Source organism: Schistocerca gregaria, chromosome 7 (assembly GCF_023897955.1).
Source record: "Schistocerca gregaria isolate iqSchGreg1 chromosome 7, iqSchGreg1.2, whole genome shotgun sequence".
NCBI classification, from domain to species: Eukaryota; Metazoa; Arthropoda; class Insecta; order Orthoptera; family Acrididae; genus Schistocerca; species Schistocerca gregaria.
This window is the reverse complement of record NC_064926.1, coordinates 273,136,776-273,158,273: the sequence shown is the minus strand read 5'-3', so window position 1 is coordinate 273,158,273 and position 21,498 is coordinate 273,136,776. Positions and strand designations below refer to the sequence as shown.

General features: G+C 39.6%; 1 protein-coding gene across 4 annotated transcripts in view; it reads left to right on the top strand.

Moving 5' to 3' along the window:
• The window catches only part of LOC126281978 (mast/stem cell growth factor receptor kita-like), a 309,972-nt gene that overhangs the window by 91,238 nt on the left and 197,236 nt on the right, over nucleotides 1-21,498 (top strand). The window lies entirely within an intron of this gene.

The window sequence follows — 21,498 nt, the reverse complement described above, 5'->3', positions numbered from 1 at the left end:
ATAATTGAATCCTTTAGTACAATGTAAGTGGATAGATAAAAGATCTACTCACCAAAGGCAACACACATATAAAAGGTATTCAAGTTTGTAAGCTTTGGGAGCCAGTGGCTTCTTCTGGCAGAAAGGTTGAAGGGGAAGAAAGAGGGGTGAAGGAAAAGGACTGGTGAGGTTTAGGAAAAGGCATAGAGTTTGGAAAATTCACTTAGAACCCCGGGTCAGAGGAGACTTACCAGATGGGGTGAGAAGGAAAAACTGATTGTTGATTTCTTGTATGTGTGTGGTGTCTGTCCTTTCAGACTTGTCTGAAAGAACAGACACCATTTTTGATCCAGCAGCCATTCCTTTGTGTTTTAATCAGCCTTTCTTTTTCACCCCATCCAGTAAGTCTCCCTGACCCAGGGTTTTAGGTGACTTTTCCAAACTTTACTCCTTTTCCTAAACCTCACAGTCTTTTTCCTTCACAGCTGTTCCTTATCCTTCAACATTTCTGCCAGAAGAAGACGCCAATGACTTTGAAAGCATGAAAACTTTAATATCTTTTATATTTGTGTTCTCTGGTCACCACTTTGTGAACAGATTTTTTGTCTATTTGCTTACATTATAATTTCAAAAACTGATTATTATCTTTGATGAATCGTTTAGTAGTTATTTGTAATGTCATGCATAACATCTCTGCCTAACTCTGGAGACTATGTCACTAGGTTTTTGTTGATTATCAGTTCAAAACTTGTAATCGTTGATGAAGAATTAACATAGGTAAAGGAGGGTTTCAGAAAGTCTCTCCGCAGTGCCGTAAAAGTATTATTGAGTGGTTTTCTGGGAATGGTCTCACCCGTAATTTCAGAAAGACCCAAAATATTCAGTTTTCCATGTCTAGAGGTATGATACCAATGGTAAGTGTAACACATGGTGAGGAAATAGCAACTAGGGTGGAAGTTTCAAAAAATGTTAATCAGAATTTAAACTGGAAAAAACACATTTAGGAACTCCTAAAACAAGTTAGTTCAGTCACATTTGCACTTGGAACCTTGAGGAGAGACAAAGCAGTAATATGACTTATTTTGTATTTTTTTCTTGCTGTAATGTCATATTGCTGGGGGAACTTAACTTTAAGAAAGAAAGTCTTCATTGCTCGAAAATGTGGTGTAAGAGTAGTATGTGGTGCTCACTTACGATCATTTTATAGACATCTGTTTAAGGAGTTAGGCATTTTTATTACTGCTTCTTGGTACATTTATTCTCTCATGAAGTTTTTTGTATATAATCCACTGCAGGTCAAATGGAACAGTGGTGTGTACAATTACAGCAGCATAAGAAAAAATGTCATGCATTATAGCAGATTAAGGGTCTCGTTAGCACAAAAATAGGTGCACAGAGCTACCACCAAAATTCTGTCACATATCCAATATTATAAAATGTCTGATGATGGACAGCTAAGGTAGATTTGAAAACAAATTGGAACAGTTTCACCTTGACAACTCCTATTCCATAGAAGAATTTCTGTTGAATGTGAAAGTAACTAACTAATTTAATACCATAGTCACAGTTTCTAATTGTTTATAATGATGATGTGATCATATATGCATTCACACTTTTTCACCCTAAATCAAATTTATGGTTCCCCTTAATACCGCCTTGTTTTGTTTTGTTGGTACATAATGTTTAGTTCTCTTTTTAATCACGGCACAAATATATAGACATCTAAATTTATTCTACATAGTATTTATTCATTTTTCTTTTTTCTTTTGTATGTATAAAACACTTCATTTCATTACCATTCATTGCAGTTATCTTTAATCTACTATTTATTTCTGTTGACTGACTCTGAATATTGAAACAATTACTAACAAAAAGATAGAGGGGCTGGCCAGTACTTACCTCAGATCAGTACAGCCGATAGAAACACAAAAAACAACCGAAAATTTAAGTTCCTAGCTTTCGGAATAAATGTTCCTTCATCAGGGAGGAGAGAGGGGAAAGAAAGGGAAGAAGGGAAAGTGGACTTAGTTACTCACAACCCAGGTTATGAAGCAACAGGGAAAGGAAAACAGGGAAGGTAGCAAGGATGGAGGCATGGTTGTCAGAGGGAAGCCAAAGATATTCTACTGCAGGTACTGTGCCAGCTTCAAACCAAAGAGGATGCATACAGAAGTAAAGAGGTGTATAGTATAAAGATTTAGGATGGAAAGATGCATGAATGGCTAAAGAGGAAAGGGAAAGAGGAGAAGACTGAAAAGTAAATGGGAGTGAGGTTGTTTAACGTAGGTTCAGTCCAGGGGGATGGCGGGATGAAAGTATGTGCTGGAGTGCAAGTTCCCATCTCCGCAGTTCAGAGGGACTGGTGTTGGGTGGGAGAAGCCAAATGGCACATACAGTGTAGCAGGTTCCTAGGTCCCTAGAATTATGCTGGAGGGCATGCTCTGCTACTGGGTATTGGACATCTCCTGGGCGGACAGTTCGTCTGTGTCCGTTCATGCGCTCAGCCAGTTTAGTTGTTGTCATACTAATGTAAAAGGCTGTGCAGTGCAGGCATGTCAGCTGATAAATGACATGTGTAGTCTCACACGTGGCCCTGCCTTGAATTGTGTATGTTTTCCTAGTAGCGGGGCTGGAGTAGGTGGTTGTGGGGGGATGCATGGGGCAGGTTTTGCAGCGGGGTCGGTTACAGGGGTAGGAACCGCTGGGTAGAGAAGGTAGTCTGGGAATATTGCAGGGTTTAACAAGGATGTTACGGAGGTTAGGGGGACGACGAAAGGCAACTCTGGGTGGTGTGGGGAGAATTTTGTCAAGGGATGATCTCATTTCAGGGGTTGACTTGAGAAAGTCATATCCATGGCGGAGTAATTTATTGATGTATTCGAGGCCAGGATAATATTGGGTGACAAGGGGGATGCTTCTGTGTGGTCTGAGGGTAGGAATATTGTTGTTGGACGGGGAGGAATGTATTGCTCGGGAGATCCGTTTGTGGACAAGGTCTGCAGGATAGTTGCGGGAGAGGAAAGCACTGGTCAGGTTATTGGTGTAATTGTTGAGGGATTCGCCAGTGACGAATATTGTTGTTGGACGGGGAGGAATGTATTGCTCGGGAGATCTGTTTGTGGACAAGGTCTGCAGGATAGTTGCTGGAGAGGAAAGCACTGGTCAGGTTATTGGTGTAATTGTTGAGGGATTTGCCAGTGACGAATCCCTCAACAATTACACCAATAACCTGACCAGTGCTTTCCTCTCCCGCAACTATCCTGCAGACCTTGTCCACAAACGGATCTCCCGAGCAATACATTCCTCCCCGTCCAACAACAATATTCCTACCCTCAGACCACACAGAAGCATCCCCCTTGTCACCCAATATTATCCTGGCCTCGAATACATCAATAAATTACTCCGCCAGGGATATGACTTTCTCAAGTCAACCCCTGAAATGAGATCATCCCTTGACAAAATTCTCCCCACACCACCCAGAGTTGCCTTTCGTCGTCCCCCTAACCTCCGTAACATCCTTGTTAAACCCTGCAATATTCCCAGACTACCTTCTCTACCCAGCGGTTCCTACCCCTGTAACCGACCCTGCTGCAAAACCTGCCCCATGCATCCCCCCACAACCACCTACTCCAGCCCCGCTACTAGGAAAACATACACAATTCAAGGCAGGGCCACGTGTGAGACTACACATGTCATTTATCAGCTGACATGCCTGCACTGCACAGCCTTTTACATTGGTATGACAACAACTAAACTGGCTGAGCGCATGAACGGACACAGACGAACTGTCCGCCTAGGAGATGTCCAATACCCAGTAGCAGAGCATGCCCTCCAGCATAATTCTAGGGACCTAGGAACCTGCTACACTGTATGTGCCATTTGGCTTCTCCCACCCAACACCAGTCCCTCTGAACTGCGGAGATGGGAACTTGCACTCCAGCACATCCTTTCATCCCGCCATCCCCCTGGACTGAACCTACGTTAAACAACCTCACTCCCATTTACTTTTCAGTCTTCTCCTCTTTCCCTTTCCTCTTTAGCCATTCATGCATCTTTCCATCCTACATCTTTATACTATACACCTCTTTACTTCTGTATGCATCCTCTTTGGTTTGAAGCTGACACAGTACCTGCAGTAGAATACCTTTGGCTTCCCTCTGACAACCATGCCTCCATCCTTGCTACCTTCCCTGTTTTCCTTTCCCTGTTGCTTCATAATCTGGGTTGTGAGCAACTAAATCCACTTTCCCTTCTTCCCTTTCTTTCCCCTCTCTCCTCCCTGATGAAGGAACATTTATTCCGAAAGCTAGGAACTTAAATTTTCGGTTGTTTTTTGTGTTTCTATCGGCTGTACTGATCTGAGGTAAGTACTGGCCAGCCCCTCTATCTCTTTGTTAGTAATTGTTTCACATCTGAATATTGAAAAACACTTTTTATGTTAAATAGCTCTGACTATTGGCTTCTGAGTACTGTATACCATTATTCCTCTATCCAATGAACTTACATTAACTTATTGTTACCCATCATACCATAACCCTTCTTAATCATTATTACGAGGGGCAGTCAAACAAAAATGAGACAGATGGAAAAAAGGGAGTAAACTGTCTATTATTTCAAAAGTAATTGACATAACTGCTAACTACAGAATCATGATTGAATCCACGTGAGCACCTATTTGTCCAAACAAATTCAATGGCCATAGATGTCTTTCTTCAGGTATTCAGAAATATGGAAATTGCATGGGGAAAGTTTGAGACTGTATGAAGGTTGTCTGAGGGCTTCCAAGCTTAACTTCTGTACCTTTGTTGTACAACCTTGGCATCATGTGGGTGCATGTTATTCTGCAACAATGGGGCCACATGTAATCACTATGCAACAACAGGAAAGGAAAATTGTTACTAAGACAGTACAATCTCAAACTGATAATGAGTGTTTCCGATGAAACAGGCAAAAGATTTTACAACCAGGTACCAAAATCAATTAAGGTGATAAAGGAATCAAATGTATTTAAAAACTGGTTAAAGTGTATTGTACAGAGAAGCGTATATGCAGTGTGAGTGAGTATTAAATATCAAATTAAATATTAGGTCTTATATTGTAATAGAATATATGTTAACAGCCACATATGTTCCTATAAAATTTAATCCTGTTTTTTTTTTTTTTTTTTTTTTTTTTTACTGTACATTTACTGTATATGTAAAATTATATGATACATCTTGATACTCTCAGCTTAAAATCATCAGCTCGAGTCCATTGGCAAAGAATAAATAAATAGTAAGGACACAACTTGGGCATGGTTTAGGAGCCCTTGAAAATTATCTGAACCTTAAAGAACTAATTTATTGTGTTTGTCAATGGGGTTTGAACACACCCATTCAGAACAGATACTGGAATCTCAACTATGCCTGCTGACTTCTTGTTTTTTAAGTTTTGCATTGTTTTACTGACTTCAAATTGTGCTGTGGGAAACAACTTTATTGCACTTGCTATGCAGGTCATTGTGGGTACTGCTGTGTTTTTGGAAGATTTTGCTCCAATTTCTTTGCAATACTAGAGAAATAGTCATTCACAAAAATTGCCAATTCCCAAGGATTTCCAATTATTCTACCCAAATTGTTGATTTGTATATTATTAAACTGATGCCTACTTCTTCTTATATCTTATGACATTCCACACTATTTTGCTTTTATTTTCTGCCTTAAATTTTATTTTGGCATTGAATTTTGACCTTCTTGCGGCAGGCAGTAACCTCCTATATGTTTCTTTATACCTATGATAGAAATCTAGGTATTGTAAATTGGAGCAGTACTTTTTTAAGGAACAGGACATTTAAATATCTGGGAGGACTTTCTAATACCCATATTTATCCACTTATTTTTCTTTGTTGTGCCTGTAGGAGCAGCTTATTTTGGAAATTTCTCCTCAAAAATTAATTTTAACACTATGCACAATCTAGTGAATTTACCATTTACATTGTTTTCCATGTAAACTTCACCCCAGTTTCATTTCCCAATGCTTTAGAAAAAGTATGTATCTTACATCCCAAGGAGATCCTTTAATAGGTTTGCAGTCTTGTGGGCTATACCACACCCATTTTTAGCCTTATTATCTGATAGAAATGATCAGAAAGTCCAAAGTCTCTGATAAGTATTTTACAATTGCCTGTCAGTAACTAAGTACATGGTCTAAGACTGATGCTGAAATTTTTAATACTCTAGTAGCAGTGTTTATCATTTGTGTCATGCCAAAAGTGCTCAAAATGTGTAGAAAATTATTACTAATTTCACCCTGAACACGTGTTTTAATATTCGCATCTCCGTACATTATTATGTTAGTTTTGGGGGGCCGAGACTCTTTCCAGGACTTTGCTTAATTTGTAAAAGAAAACGTTCGCATTACCACTAGTCACATGGCACACACTCAGAATAATGAACTTCTTATGGGTGTCTGGCTTTGTTAGTTCAGTGGCTACCAATTAAAATGTTTATCAACACTAACTGTGATAGGATCATTCCTAGCTTTAAAATATGTGATGTGAGTACACATCCCTCCATCCCCTTTAATGTAGCTCTACAGTACGAACTAGCACATTCATATAATGATAACACTATATGCTGCAATTTGTTCTCTCTCCACCAGTGCTTTGTAATGCGTATCACTGCACTGTTCAATTATTGTACTTCAGCTTCAACCTGGCACACATTATTTTTAATGAATGGCACATTTTAACAAATAATAGATAATTCCATGCAAATTTCTGTGATGTTTGCACACTATGATGTGGAACAAACCATCTTCTGGGCACATGAGGTTAACTTCTAACTTGGTTGAGATTCTTAGAAGGGAGGAGGGCCTGTTGTCAGGGTTTATTGTAAAAATAGCCTACTCCTTTTTACTCTTGACAGCAGATGTTTGACCATGTGTGGTTTCATGCCCACCAGTTGCGATCTTACTAATAACCCAGATAATCCTGACGTCCTTCTGGAAGGACGACGTAACTCACTGCTGAAATTATTTATTTTTGCAAGTAATGCATTGTTGCAACGGACTGTGAGGCATTGTTATATGAAGCAGGCAGAGTCAGTTGCGTACTATGACAGTCAGTTTGACGCTGTCATTCATAGTGAGTGAGTAACTGTGTCTTGAAAATAGGGCCGATTTTACCATGGATGAACTGGCTGATCTTGTCATCGATGGGTATGTATATTTTCTTTCATATTGCATCAATAATTCTGAAACTTGTCATATGATATCTTAAAGAATTAACCTATATTATTTATGGGCTCATATTACGATTGAAAGTTTTTGTCAGTTGTAATTCAATAATGTTTTCAACCGTCCTTCCAGAAGGACGTCAGGGTAATATGTTGTCATTTTGTATTCACAGAAAACGATGTACACTTATGGAACTTTTGGACATGTTAGACTCAAAAGATGAGGAAATACCTAATACTGGTGAGAATGTAACATTACACCCTCCTCTAAATTCTACTGATGACGTAACAGATGAAGATTCGGGTGCTGAAGAAAATCCAAGTGTAGATAAATTACCAGCAAGTCAGCTCAGTGCTACTGCGCTACATGACCTAAAAGAGAGGGGCTTGGAAGCAACAGGAACAATAAGAGGAAACAGAGTTAAGAATTGTACTCTCTCATTTGTAGATAAAATTATAAAAGAAAATAGAGGATCATATGAAATTTGTTCTGACTCAGCATCCGGGATTTCCATTCTACGTTGGAATGACAACAATGTTGTTACTGTAGCCACCAACTTTGACAGAGTGCAACCACTATGCTCTGTAGCAAGATTTTCCAGGGAACAAAAGAAAAGGATTAGCATGCTTCAACCTATTACACTCCTACAATACTCATATGGGAGGCATAGATCGAACTGACCAAAATGAATCCCTATATAGATGCTCTACAAGAGGGAAAAAGTGGTATTTCCCGATCATTGCACATTTTATAGACATTGCAGAGCAAAATGCCTGGGATCTTTACAAGCACTACGAATAATCCACAGATAATCTGACATTTCGTCGTCGAATTGTGACTGCAATTCTTGAAAGTAACAAAAGAGTCACTACCAGCAGAGGATGTCCTAGTAAGAGGGCAAAACTAGATTCTAGATTTGATGGAAGAGAGCATTATGTTGTTGAATTACCAACGGACAAGATAACAAAAAAGAAGAAGCAGCTGAAGTGTCAAAGTTACCACAAAAAAACTACTACTATGTGTGTAAAATGTGACGAACCACTTCGTGTTTGTTGCTTTTTGTCTTATCATACTAGTGCATAAAATATGTGTATAGGTTATTTTCTTTGTTTTTTGTATTTATTAGCTGTTTTAGCCCATAATTCAAATTTATTTATGTTTATTTGAAAGTATAAAAACCAAAACAAGTTAATTGTGCAATGTCACACACTTTATAAACATGTTTCCTTATTGTCCTGACGTCCTTCTGGAAGGACGCCCATTTTTGGAAATACTAAAATAAAAATACTAAAATACTAAAATAAAAATAAATACTCAAAATTGTTTTTACTTTCTTCCTTACAACCTTGTGAATGAATGTAGATAAGATATAAATCAATTTTGGAAAAACAAATAATTCAGGACTATCTGGGTAAATGCCAGCAATCCCCCTGTCTCAGTCCTATTGAGGTGCAAACTATGTCAAGTATAGACCAACCTCCCGATAGGCCCCAATGCTACCAATGTAATGTACACCCCTCAGTAGCTATCAGTGCCATATCTAGCTCCGCACCAAGTCACTGAACAGCACTGCCAAGATGATGCTGATTATCCTGCTAGAATAGCCCAGCCATACTCACATTGGTGTTACCAGGCAAGGAAATTTTATCTTACTCCTGACACCTATGTCATGCCCCCGCCCTTATCCAGTCTCTTCCCTGCCCCAACTACTATCATTACAGGATCCTCCTTTGTAAAATTCTCACATGAAGGTCCTAAACCCTATGTTCTAACCCCTGTCCCTATCCAGTCTGTTCCCTGGTCCACCCACTATCAGTACAGGATCTCCCTTTGTGAAATCCTTACATGAAGGTCCAAAATCCTCAGTCAACTGATCTAGCCCAACACTTGGCTTGAAAATGCTGGTGATATGATAGCCTTCCCCTAACTTCTCCTCTTATTGTGGGCTTACACCTCTCCCATGACTGCTACGTAATGGCAGTACTCTTTCTTGTGCTCTTCCTCCCTTCTCACTGGCAGAGTCTGCTGCATATTGCCTACTGCTACATCATTTTGAGGCTCCTTTCCTCTCAACTCTGACAGCTGAAACCTGTTGTTGGTAAATACAACTAAACTGTCAGATCGCATCCACCCCCTGCTAGCTTCCCCACCAACTGCCACCCTCCTCCCCCCCCCCCCCCCCTTCCCCTGTCAGTGAAACTGGCAGCTCCTACCATGCATCACACTACTTAATTTCCTGTGATGATTCCCACAGTTTATGCCCAGGGTCAAATAAATATCTAAAGCAATGGAAAAAAAGAATCTTATATATGCAAAACTAAACAAATATTACAAGATATATTATGTTTATTGCACTATAAAGAGAATGTAACCTTAGATAGTGTGTTGTGATTGTTACTAACAAATGTTTGACAGAAGGGCAAAACATGAGATATTTTTTTATATATAATGCAGAGATGCCAGTTCTAGACTTGAGAGGTGGAGGGGGTGGGAAGGAAAAGGGGGGCGGCAGGACACACTTGTCACTATTCACAGCAAAAGGTTTGTATAAATATGACTGTGGATGTGTGCACGATTTTTATGAGTGTTTAGTTCAGTATATAAAAAAATGTAAGGCCTAAATAATGATTATCAGAAGCTCACTGTATAGGCAAATCTTCAATGTGATACCCTCAAAATGAACTGCAAAAGGTACTAAAATATGAAAAAGACAAACGAGAACAAAAATACAACAAAAACTGAGAACTTATGTTTTGATGAGCAATATAATCATGGTTGTCACAAAGTTAACATGGACTTCATGCAGTTTACTACTTCTGGATTCAACTTCACCTATTGCCATTACATATTCCTCTTTCCTTGCTTTTGAAGTTCAGAAAACTTGGCTTCAGGAGAACTTTGCTCTATTTCTTAATTAGACTTAAGATACATTTTGTAGTTTTATATAGTGGATTACGTAAAGTATGGCATACCTTTTCATTCTCTAACCTTGACTCTTTGGCTTAGACATCAAGTTTCATTGTACCATGATCTACAATATCTACATTATTAATGTTCATTCTTTTTAATTCATAATATTGAATTGTTTTTAGCTCAGAATTCGAGTTAACATTTCCTTGTCCATTACAAAAACTGTTCATGTTTCTGTGGGGCCATTTGTCTTCTCTGTTCCTATACAGATTGCCAAGCTGTCCTAAATAGGTTTCAGTATCATTAATCTTATCCAGATTGCTCACCAACATGGTATCTGATGCCTGCATGGGTAGGCAATTCCTTAATGCTGTAATAATAAGTCTTTTACCAATGGGGTAATCTAACTGCTTAGTGTTATCTGTATGCCACTCAAAAAAGTGTTTATTTCCTCCCCTCTTCCTTTCATGTGGGCTAGTGTCTAACAGTTCTAAGGCGAATTTGGATTGGTCCTGTCTAGATCAATATTTACCTTAAACCATTTACAAAATTTCTGCCAATCAGGAACTCATCCCTCATGCCATCCCATTTAGATATCTGATGATAAATGGAATCTTTCTTTTATGAAACTGCCTGACAGATTAAAACTGTGTGCCAGTATGAGACTCGAACTCATTTTGTCTTTGGCGGGCAAGTGCTCTACCAACTGAGCTACCTAAGCACGACTCACGACCCTTCCTCACAGCTTCAATTCTGCCAGTACCTCGTCTCCTACCTTCCCGAGTTCTAGTCTCGGTCCAGCATACAGTTTTAATCTGCCAGGAAGTTTCATATCAGTGCACATTCTGCTGCAGAGTGAAAATCTCATTTTGGATCTTTCTTTTATGACTCAACCAACTGGGAAAAGTGGCCTAAGGTCTTTAAAACTAGGATGGGATGTACCATTTGCTTGATTTAAATGCTAAAAATTTAGAAGATTATATACTGTTACTAACAAAATGGAATTTCTCTCATCATTCATCAGCTGAATGTGTGGACCCTCTATCTCTTTTTCTCATCGTCTTCTGAATTGCATACTTGACCCTAGTGTCTACCCCAACAATTTTTTTCTCATTTTTGTATTGTAATCTTCTACAATACCAGTAATTCACTTCACTCTAGTGTCTTACCTATCAAACTGACCTGTCATTCTTTCCATTTTATCTGACATTTCTTTTATAATATGACAAACTTTAGGGGTATCTTCCTGTGTTTCCATTTTGGACAGTCATAATGCTACATAATTCTATAAAAATTATTGTTTCTTAACAAAATCAATTATTGCTACTGCACTGAATAATCATCCTGATAATTACTGTCTGTTTTCTCTCCTTGTCTACGGTTTGTAGGAATGCCTAACACCATGATCAGGCCCTGAAGTCTGTTCAGTTATGTTTTAAGTCTGTTCAGTTATATTTTAATAATCACTTTATAGTCATTGAACAAAATTTCTGTCAGTTTCTCTAATTCATGAAGTTTTTCAATGCTACTGTAGTACTGATAACTTTTGGTATTGATGGAGGCAGCTGGAACATGCTGGTGAAATTGTGCAGCTGCCATGCAATGTATTGTAGATGAGTTGATTCAGCACCAACAGGATTGATTCAAAATTTGATTATGGTTAAATGTCTTTGAAGCCCACCCAGTTTGAATTACCGTGCCTCCAGTACAAATAAATTTGCTCCCCCCCCCCCCCCCCTCCCAAAGTATTCTTATGTTGTTGTGTCTGTGTCTTGATTCTTCGACTTTCATCTTGTGTTCTTCATGATCTTTCTTCAGAATGATCTTCTTTCTTCCAGATGATCATCTTTCTCAAATTGTTTGTGCTACTTTCCAGTTTGTGCCCCCACATTCATGTCCTGTCATATGGGTGACATATCAAATGTTACACTCCTGTGCTTGACACCCTTTTGTGTCACAAAAATTCAGCATTAACTGCTCACTAATGAATTGCTCTTATCAAAAGTGGCAGTGTAACATTTTGTTTTGAAAGAGACATAATTTGTGCAAGATCATATTCAAAAGATCAGTAAGAAAATGGGGGGGGGGGGGGGGGGGGAGGTAACTTCTGGTTTTTCCTATAATAAAATTTTCAGTTAAAGTCGAGTAAGATTTTTGCCTTTTTTAAATCCCTTGAGGAATAAGTCACACCCAGTTCTTGGAAAAAAGCACAGGTCACACTGATCTACAAGAAGGATAGTAGAAGTGATCTTTATAACTACCATCCACTATCTGTGACATCAATTTGTTGTAGAATCTTGGAACACATTCTGAGCTCAAACATAATGAGGTATCTTGAACAGAATGCCCTCCTCAATGCCAGCCAGCACGAATTCCAATAACATCGATAATGTGAAAACCAACTCACACTTTTCTCACATGACATACTGTAAACTTTGGATCAAGGCAGTCAGGTAAATGCAGTATTTCTTGATTTCTGGGCAGCTTTTGACTCAGTACCATACCTAAATTTACTGTCAAAAGTACAATCATATGGGGTATCCAGTGATATGTGACTGGACTGAGGACTTTTTGGTAGGGAGGATGCAGCATGTTATCTTGGATGGAGAGTCATCATCAGATGTAGAAGTAACTTCAGGTGTGCCCCAGGGATTGTGTTGGGACCCTTGCTCTTCATGCTGTATGTTAATGACCTTGCAGACAATATTAAAAATAGTCTCAGATGCTTTAAATGTTCAGAAATGTAAAAATTGGTCACTTCAGAAAATGATTTAACATAGTACCCTCTGATTACAAAATCAATGAGTCACTGTTGGAATCAGCCAACTCATACAAATACCTGGGTGTAACACTAGGGATGTGAAACTGAATGATTGCATAGGCTCAGTCATGGGTAAAGCCTGTGATAGACTTCAATTTATTGGTGGAATTCTGGGAAAGTGCAATCACTGTAGAAAGGAGGTTGCTTATAAAGCATTCATGTGACCAGTTCTATTATGTTTTTGACATTTGTGGGACACATTCCAAATAGGACTAAGAGGGGGTGTTGAAGGTATACAGAGAAGTGCTATAGCAAGAACAAACACAATTTATGGAACATGGTACATTAGAGAGCAACATGTAAGATATGAAGTACTGGTTGTGTGAAGCACTGAACACATTGACTGGAAAACAGTAATACAAGTTATAGAACAGGACAAGTACTCATCTGCGATCACTTAAATAATACTCTTTCTTTGGTGGCTCACCAGAGTGTGCCAGGGTGCCAACCCAGGTGGCTCCTATAAGTGGGCATGTGATCTGATGGATGTGTGATCTCTGAAATCATGCATGTCATTAGTGAAGGCACATCACTCCACCCTTTTAGGCAATGGCAAAACCGCATACATATATATGTACATACATACCGAACAACACTTGGCACAGAAAAATAACGGCACAGAAAAAATGCATGCTACAGAAAAAAATCTCTGGTACTGATAAAACACTGGTCTGAAAAAGCACTGGTACTATGAAGAAAAGAAGCACTGATCTGACAAGGCACTGAGGTTACAAGTCATGAAAAACGCCAGTGATGACGCTGACATCCATTTGATTGCCCCATAATGTTGACTGCTGCAGCTTGTGGCAGGCAGGCACTGGCGAGTAGGGGTGGAAGTGATGTGGGGGTGGTTTGGCGCACCATCTCCCAACTTGTGAGAGGCCATAGGACAGGACCGGGGATGGTCAGCAGTTAGCACCAGAGAGGTCAGCGGGGGCATTGGAGACTGCGTCTGCACAGGACTTAGCAACAGAGAAAGCGACGACAGCTGCAGCATCAGGTGTGGCGGGGCTCCACTGGAGGTCACAGTTGAGGAGTGGGGGCGGAGGCATCAGACTGTGATCTGCCAGGCAGCAACCAACACTGTGTCTTGAACCAGATTGTGTGCAACACAGGAACAGGTGTTGGCAGTGGCAGTGGTGAGGGAGGCAGTGGCTTTTGAGAACAGACCCCACTGTGTGCAGCCACAGCTGGCAAAAGTGACAGGAGTATGGTCGATATGCGGGTGCAGTCCCCACGGATGCTCGATGATGACGGGAACCCAGTTTGGCTGGTGGACAAAACCACGAACCCAGGCAGGCGCACCCAGCCGGAACCTTTGCAGAGCTGGTGAAGCAAGTTGACACAGTGTTAGTTGGAACAGGTAAAGGAGGGTCCATGGTTGGCATCCATGTAGCAGCTCGTGTCTCCCACAAGAATGAAATGGTGATCTCAAAAAATTGTCTAAAGCAGCTTCACAGGACCTGTTGGTTACTTCTTCTGCATTTGACTTTTAAATGTCCGAACCATGTGTTTGGCTTCAACATTAGACTGAGGATGAAATGGGGGAGCTGTGAGGTGGCTAATACCACTAGCCTGACAAAACGATGCAAATTCTTGAGAAACAAACAGAGATCCATTATCGGTAACCATGGTACACAGAAATCAGTCAATTGCAAAAATATTAGACAGGAACAAAATAGTGGCCTAGTCAGCAGTGCAGGTCTCCCACATCGTTCCCTACACTCCTCGGAGTATGGGACCTCACCATCATCATACAAATGCCAGTGGGTCAGAGCTATGGCATGAGAGGTCCCCCAATAACTGGCACACAGAAGCTGCAGTACATTATGGCATAAGGTAATGTGAATCACTCTCCAGGGTGCAGTGTCCTCTGCAGGTAACAAAGGAACCCTGTCAAACATGGAAAGGTGGTACTCAAGAGAGCAGTAATTATGCAAGGGATCTGAGGCATGGCCTGGAGGTTTTTCTGGCCAGCCGTGCTGCACAAAAGAGAGGACCTGACAAAATACAGGGTCTGTGGCGATGGCTGATGCTGACGTGGCAATAGTGATGGGAAAATCATTGTGGTTCTAATTATCTAAAGAGAAAAAAAGCAACTCATCCTAATCAAACACTGGGTCCAGCCAAATTGGAAAGCGAGATAAGGCATTGGCATTGGCATGTCATGCCATCAGCTGGTAATGGATCTGATAACGATAACAGGAGAGAAAGAGAGCCCACTGTTGCGAACGATATGCCACATTGTCTGGCATGGAAACTGATGGGTTAAAAAAGGCAACCAACATCTCATGATCTGTGATTAAATGGATCTGAAGACCTAAAAAGAAGATGTGGACTTTTTTGAGTGTGAAAATAACTGCTAAAGCCTCTTTTTTAATCTGAGAATACCACTGTTGAGTGCGAGTTGAAGTTATAGAAGAATAAGCAATGCATCATTCATATCCATCAGCATGTTTGTGCACCAAAACCATGACAAGACCTTGCTGAAAGACATCTGTAGTCAACTCGAGATGCAGACCCAACTGAAAAGTTGCCAGACAGGGGCAGATAGAAGCTCAGATTTAAGAAGCAAGGCAAACGCTCGGTCATGAGCTTTGGAACAGAAAAAAAGGCACATTTTTATGCAGGGGCTGAGCAACAGTGGATGTGTCTGGTAAAAACTTATAGTAGTACGCTACTTTACCTAGAAACACCTGCAGTTCCTTAACAGATGTCAGCAGCAGCAAAGCCACAGTTGTGTCAACATGGTGATTCAACAGCTTGCCCCTTCGCAAGAAATTTCAAAACCTAAGTACTCAACTGATGGCTGAAAAAATTAAGATTGAGAATTGCAGACTGCAAAATGGAAAGTAATGACTGGAGATTTTTTTAGGTGGTCATCAGTGGAAAGAACCAAAACAGTGATATCATCAAGGAAATAGATGCAGCGAGGCACAGCAGCTGTCAGCTGTTCTAAAAAATTGCTGAAAAATTGCAGGTGCACTAATGATGCCAGAAGACAAGCATTTTTATTGGTGTAGGCCAAAAGGTGTACTAACAGTGAGAAGGCACCTAGTGGTCTCATCCAAGGGGAGATGGAGATACAGTTCCGATAAGTCAACCTTGCAAAAGAAGTGGGTGCCTGATAATTCTGTGAGCAACTCATCAGGCAAGGCAAAGAGTTTGTATCTATAACAGACTGTGTATTAATTGTGACACTGAAGTTACCACAGAGGCAAAGCATACCTGTTGGGTTCTTAACAATGACCAGTGGAGTAGCCCATTCACTGGAAGGCTGAATGATGTTGAGTGTTGTCAAACAGTCTAATTCGGTCTTGACAGAGTCATGTAACATGACAGGCATGTGCTACATCTAAAAAAAAAAACAAATGCAAGTGGACTCTTTCACAGTACTGTAGGCCTGAAAACTGGTAGCATATCTGAGCCCAGGGTAAAACAAAGATGAAAACTCAGAGCAGAAGGATTCCAGCTGCTGATATGGAACTTGATCTGACACTAAATTTACCTCATTGGAATGGAGAAACTGTAAGTGTCAGAAGCATCTAACCCGAACAGGTCTGCAGTATGGGAACGATCCACAACAAGGAAGGTGAGACGGCAAACAACAGATTTTTAAGAGACAGGAACAGAGATTCATAATGGGTATTCTTGACAAATTTACGACAGCTCAACCCACGTAATTCTACAGCCCAGGCTTTGTAAGATTGGTTTGGGCATTTCTAATGATAGTAAAATTGTATACGCTTCATAATGACATGCATTCTGTCACAGTAATAGGTTGAGAGAAACTTGCACATTTCATCAAATGATTATCTGGCTGCTTCTTGCAAAGATGCAACTTGGGTCAACAACTGATAACTGCATGGTGAAAAAAAAAAAAAAAAAAAAAAAAAAAAAAAAAACGTAGGTTTGCGTCACCCAAGCAAAAAAAACCTGGAAATGTTGGCATTGCCATGACTATCAGGAGTCCCAGTCTTCAGCTGATTCATCGTATGCCAGAAAGGTTGATGGTTGAACTTCAAACACGTGGATGCCACCTAATTGAGAATGGTGGTGAGAGCGTGCTGTTGTTCTGTGAAAGCTTGCTGCTGGGCAATGATATGTTGGAGTATTTCTTCCATCTATATTTGTCCGGTGACTTAGCATTGATACTAACACATGGAGAAAATGCAACCCTCACTCGTTGCCAAGTTTGCTATAGCAAGAACAAACATGATTTACGGAACATAGCACTTTGTAGACTACACATAAGATACAATGAAGCATAAGTTGTGCATAACACTGAACACATTGAATGGTTCACAGAAATACAAGTTACAGAACAGGTTGAGCATTTGTTTACAATTGCTTAAATAATACTGTTTCTGTGGCAGCTGAGTTGAATGCACCAGAGGTCCAACCCAGGTGGCCTTTATAACCAGGCCTGTGAACTGTATGAATGTTCAGTATCTGAAATTGCACACGTCATGTATGAAGGTACATCAAGAAGGGCGGCATAAATGGTCACAGGTTTGTTTCATCCATGGGAGAATGTCACAGAGATACTGAACTGGAATACTCTTGAAGATAGAAGTAAACTATCCTGAGATTGAGTCTATTGACAAAGTTTCTAGAGCTGGCTATAAATAATGATTGTAGGACTGTGCTGCAATCCCCTGCATATTGCTCTCATAGGGATTGTGAGAACAAGATTACAGTAATTATTGCATGCAAACAGGCATTCAAACAATCATTCTTCCTCAAGATAGTTATTCTTCCTTTTCTACATACGTGAATGGAACAAGAAGAAATGCTAATAACTGGTACTGTGGGACATAAACTCTGCCATGCACCTAATGGTGGTTTGCAGAGTATGGATGTAGATCTAAATGTAGATGTAGATGTTTACATGTGTACAAGACATGTTAAATGACTGTGGTGCGCAGTTTGAAATAATCTGAGTTTTAAATTAGTTCCTCAAATTAACTCAAAGTAGTATTTTATTTTCTATAATAATGCACAGAAGGATATGGTTGAGAATTATGAATTATTTAGGAATAGAGGAGATGACTCTCCAAAAGGTAGAAGCACTATGTCATCGATAGGTACACAATCAAATGTACACAGCTTGTCTCGCTTTTGAAACGCGCTTCCTTTTCCTACTGTAGCAAAAACATGCACAAATTTTTTATCTCTTAGACATTTCTGATCACTTACTACATTCAAGCAATTTTATGTAATAGTTTCACTGTTAGATAACTTACATCAGTCGTAATCTCAGTTTGTTGTGATCATGCAAAACCAGGGATGAAAACAGTAACTTTTTTGTGTTAGTGTTAAATTACTTGTGATATGAGGTATGTTCAAAAATTTTTTAGAACATTCATAATTTTGTGCCATTGGTGAGTTAAGAGTGAAATGTGGTTCACATCCCTGTATATGTCTGTGTTCAGTGTGTAACTGCCGGAAGTTTCATTGTTGTATGTCTGTCAGTTATTGTTCAGTGCTGTATTGAGTATAACAATGTGTTTCACAGTTTGCAAATTTATGTTCAGTGTTGTACTGAGTAGAACATTGTGTTGCACAGTTTGCGAATTTTGAGACAGAAGAGTTACAGTAGCAACATGTCTGCATTAAATTTTGCTTGTAACTCGAGAAAACCTTTACAGAGATACACCAAGTGACAAAGGAATCCTACAGTGATGAGTGCTTAAGCCATACTTGGTGTTACAAATGATTCACACAGTTTAAAGATGGCTGGATGAAAGTTAAAGATGACTCTCGTTCAGTACGCCCTTCGACATCTACTGACAACTCTCATTTCAGGAACACCAACAAAACTGTGCATGCCAATTGGAAACTGAATTTATGAGAGGTTGTAGAAGAACGTAACATTTCAGTTGGATTATGTCTGAAATAGTGACACAGCATCTTGGAATGCATCATGTTGCTATAGAGTTCATCCCACGGCTGATGAGTCAAGACCAGAAAGATATTTTCCTTGCAATCTGTGAAGAGCTTTTGGATTGTACAAATGAGAACAAGATGTTCCTAGAGAATTGTTACAAGTGATGAGACGTGGATCTACAGTTATGAGTACTGGGTATCCCCAGCTGCAAATCATGGCTTACGATGGCCTGAATAACACCTACTGCTTCGATTGGGAGGCCATACTTTGTTCCTACAGGTAACTGACTGCTTTTGATGAAGAAAGCAAGCCTTGGCCATGGGATGGAAGCAGAACTGTTGTCTTGCAGCATCATTCCCAGAACTGATTGTGATCCTCCGGTTTGGAGCTATGTGGATGGCTTAAACCAGCAGCTCACACAATTGGTGATGGTCTTGACCTACACTTTTGGGTGGAGTGTTGTAGGACCCCTCTTAACAGGTCAGGCTTGCACTACATGCAAGAAGTGGATTTTAGGGTAGCTGATTAAATATGGCATGCATGTCTGAGTTTTTTTAGGACAGAGAGATCTCCCCCTTACACCTTTTAAATTTTTCCTGGTTCCAGACAGAGTAGCATTTGTGATAACGGTTTGGAGAAAAAAATGTTGGTATAGTGTTAATTAACTGCAGGAGTGTCTGTGGGAATGTTCTGGAATTAGTTTCACTTATGAATGGTCACAATGCCCACATAGCATAAGGGGCAGAAAACTGGCTTGAACCATTTGTTAATAGAAATGAAATTTGAAACTCAATTTGTAATGTATATTGCATGTTTACAGACATAAAAATACAACATTATCTAAATATTAGTGCAGATTCATAATGCAAAATAGTTTGAGTGAAGATAGTCATTAAAGGTGGATCAAATGTGGTCATCAGATGCTTTAAAGACCTCCTGCCTTAGCAGTGGTTGTGGCAGCACATTTGAGGGGAAACTTGTAGAATATATTTTGTATAAATTTTCAGATCATTCTATAGTACATGATGGGGCAAATAAAAGTGGCCTGGAGAACAGATTTCCAGGATACAAAGAAATGCGGCAGATGAAAGGAAATAAAGTACTAACCTGACTATAGCAGATATTTAAAGTGACCACCATTTATCTCTTAGTGCTTTTGGACCATGGTCAGCAAATTGCTAAAGGCAGATCAAAGCTGGGTTGCTGGAATTGCTACAATATTATCTGAAATGTTCTGCTGCAGTTCTCGAAGACACCTTAGACTTGAGGGATCCCCAAACAAAGTAATTGCACACTGACAGATCAGATGACCTCTGCTAAGAACTCTATATTGTGCAAATGTGCTCCAAGGTACGGCTGGCTGTGAGGGCAGTTGCTCCATCATGTTTGAAGTAACACCAGGTGTCTGTGTATGTGCGGATGGATATGTGTGTGTGTGCGAGTGTACACCTGTCCTTTTTTTCCCCTAAGGGAAGTCTTTCCGCTCCCGGGATTGGAATGACTCCTTACCCTCTCCCTTAAAACCCACATCCTTTCGTCTTTCCCTCTCCTTCCTGAAGAAGCAACCATCGGTTGCGAAAGCAGTAATTCTGTGTGTGTGTTTGTGTGTTTTGTTCATGTGCCTGTCTGCCGGCGCTTTCCCGCTTGGTAAGTCTTGGAATCTTTGTTTTTAATATAAATATAATTTTATGTTGTTATCATATTTCTAGTGAGTGAAGTACCGCTTCTGTTAGCTTCACTATCACTAATTTTGGTTATTCTGTACACTGACTACTGGGAAACCAGCTCTGCTTTGCTGAGGAGGTTGTATTTGTTTTGGTAATTCATTAGTCTGTCTTTCACAACTGATTCTACAAATTTAGAGACTTTTCAAAGCACAAATATAGCTCTGTAATTATCTATGCCCTCTGCTATACTTTTTTGTAGAGGAGTTACGACACTTGCTTGTGGTGGTGGTAAGTTTCTATGGGACCAAATTGTTGAGGTCATCAGTCCCTACATTTGCTTGTCTTAGATACTCCAGGAAGTTGACTTGAAGGGATGCATTTATTATGTTAGGTAAGGTAGGTTGTAATTTTTTTTCTTTTTTTGTGTGTTAAATGTCAGGGAATTATTGCTCAATATATCTGTTTCATAGGGAACTTACATAATAAGGACATAGGAGGACTTTTGAATATCTGAATTTAAACTAAAGGTATTTGATGTTATAAATACAAGACAACTTCCAAGCTGAGAATGAAATTTATATAAACTGTTTTCTTTATAATACACAATCTCTGCATAAAAGATTGATGAAATTAATGTACTACTAACTGAGGAGCTGAAGAATTGGGAAGTCTGAGTAACCTGTCCTTCCTTTCTTGTTAAATTTCCCCAAACTATCCTCTCTGCAGAAGAAACTGTTGGCTCCAAAGGCTAGGTAGTGTGTAATTTACTGATATGTCTGTTGGCACTACTAGACATTTTAACACCTGAAGGTAAGTTCTGAACAGAAATTCTGTGTTGTAACTTAATAGCACTGTTTGATACAAATATGGGTAATTCATTAAACTGTAATAACATACACAATTTATGTAAGTGCTTATAGTTCATTGGACAGCTACATCGATGAAATATTTGTTATAACTCTAAACATAACATAAAACCAAGCTTATAAATTTAAATAACGCATACAAAAGAATAA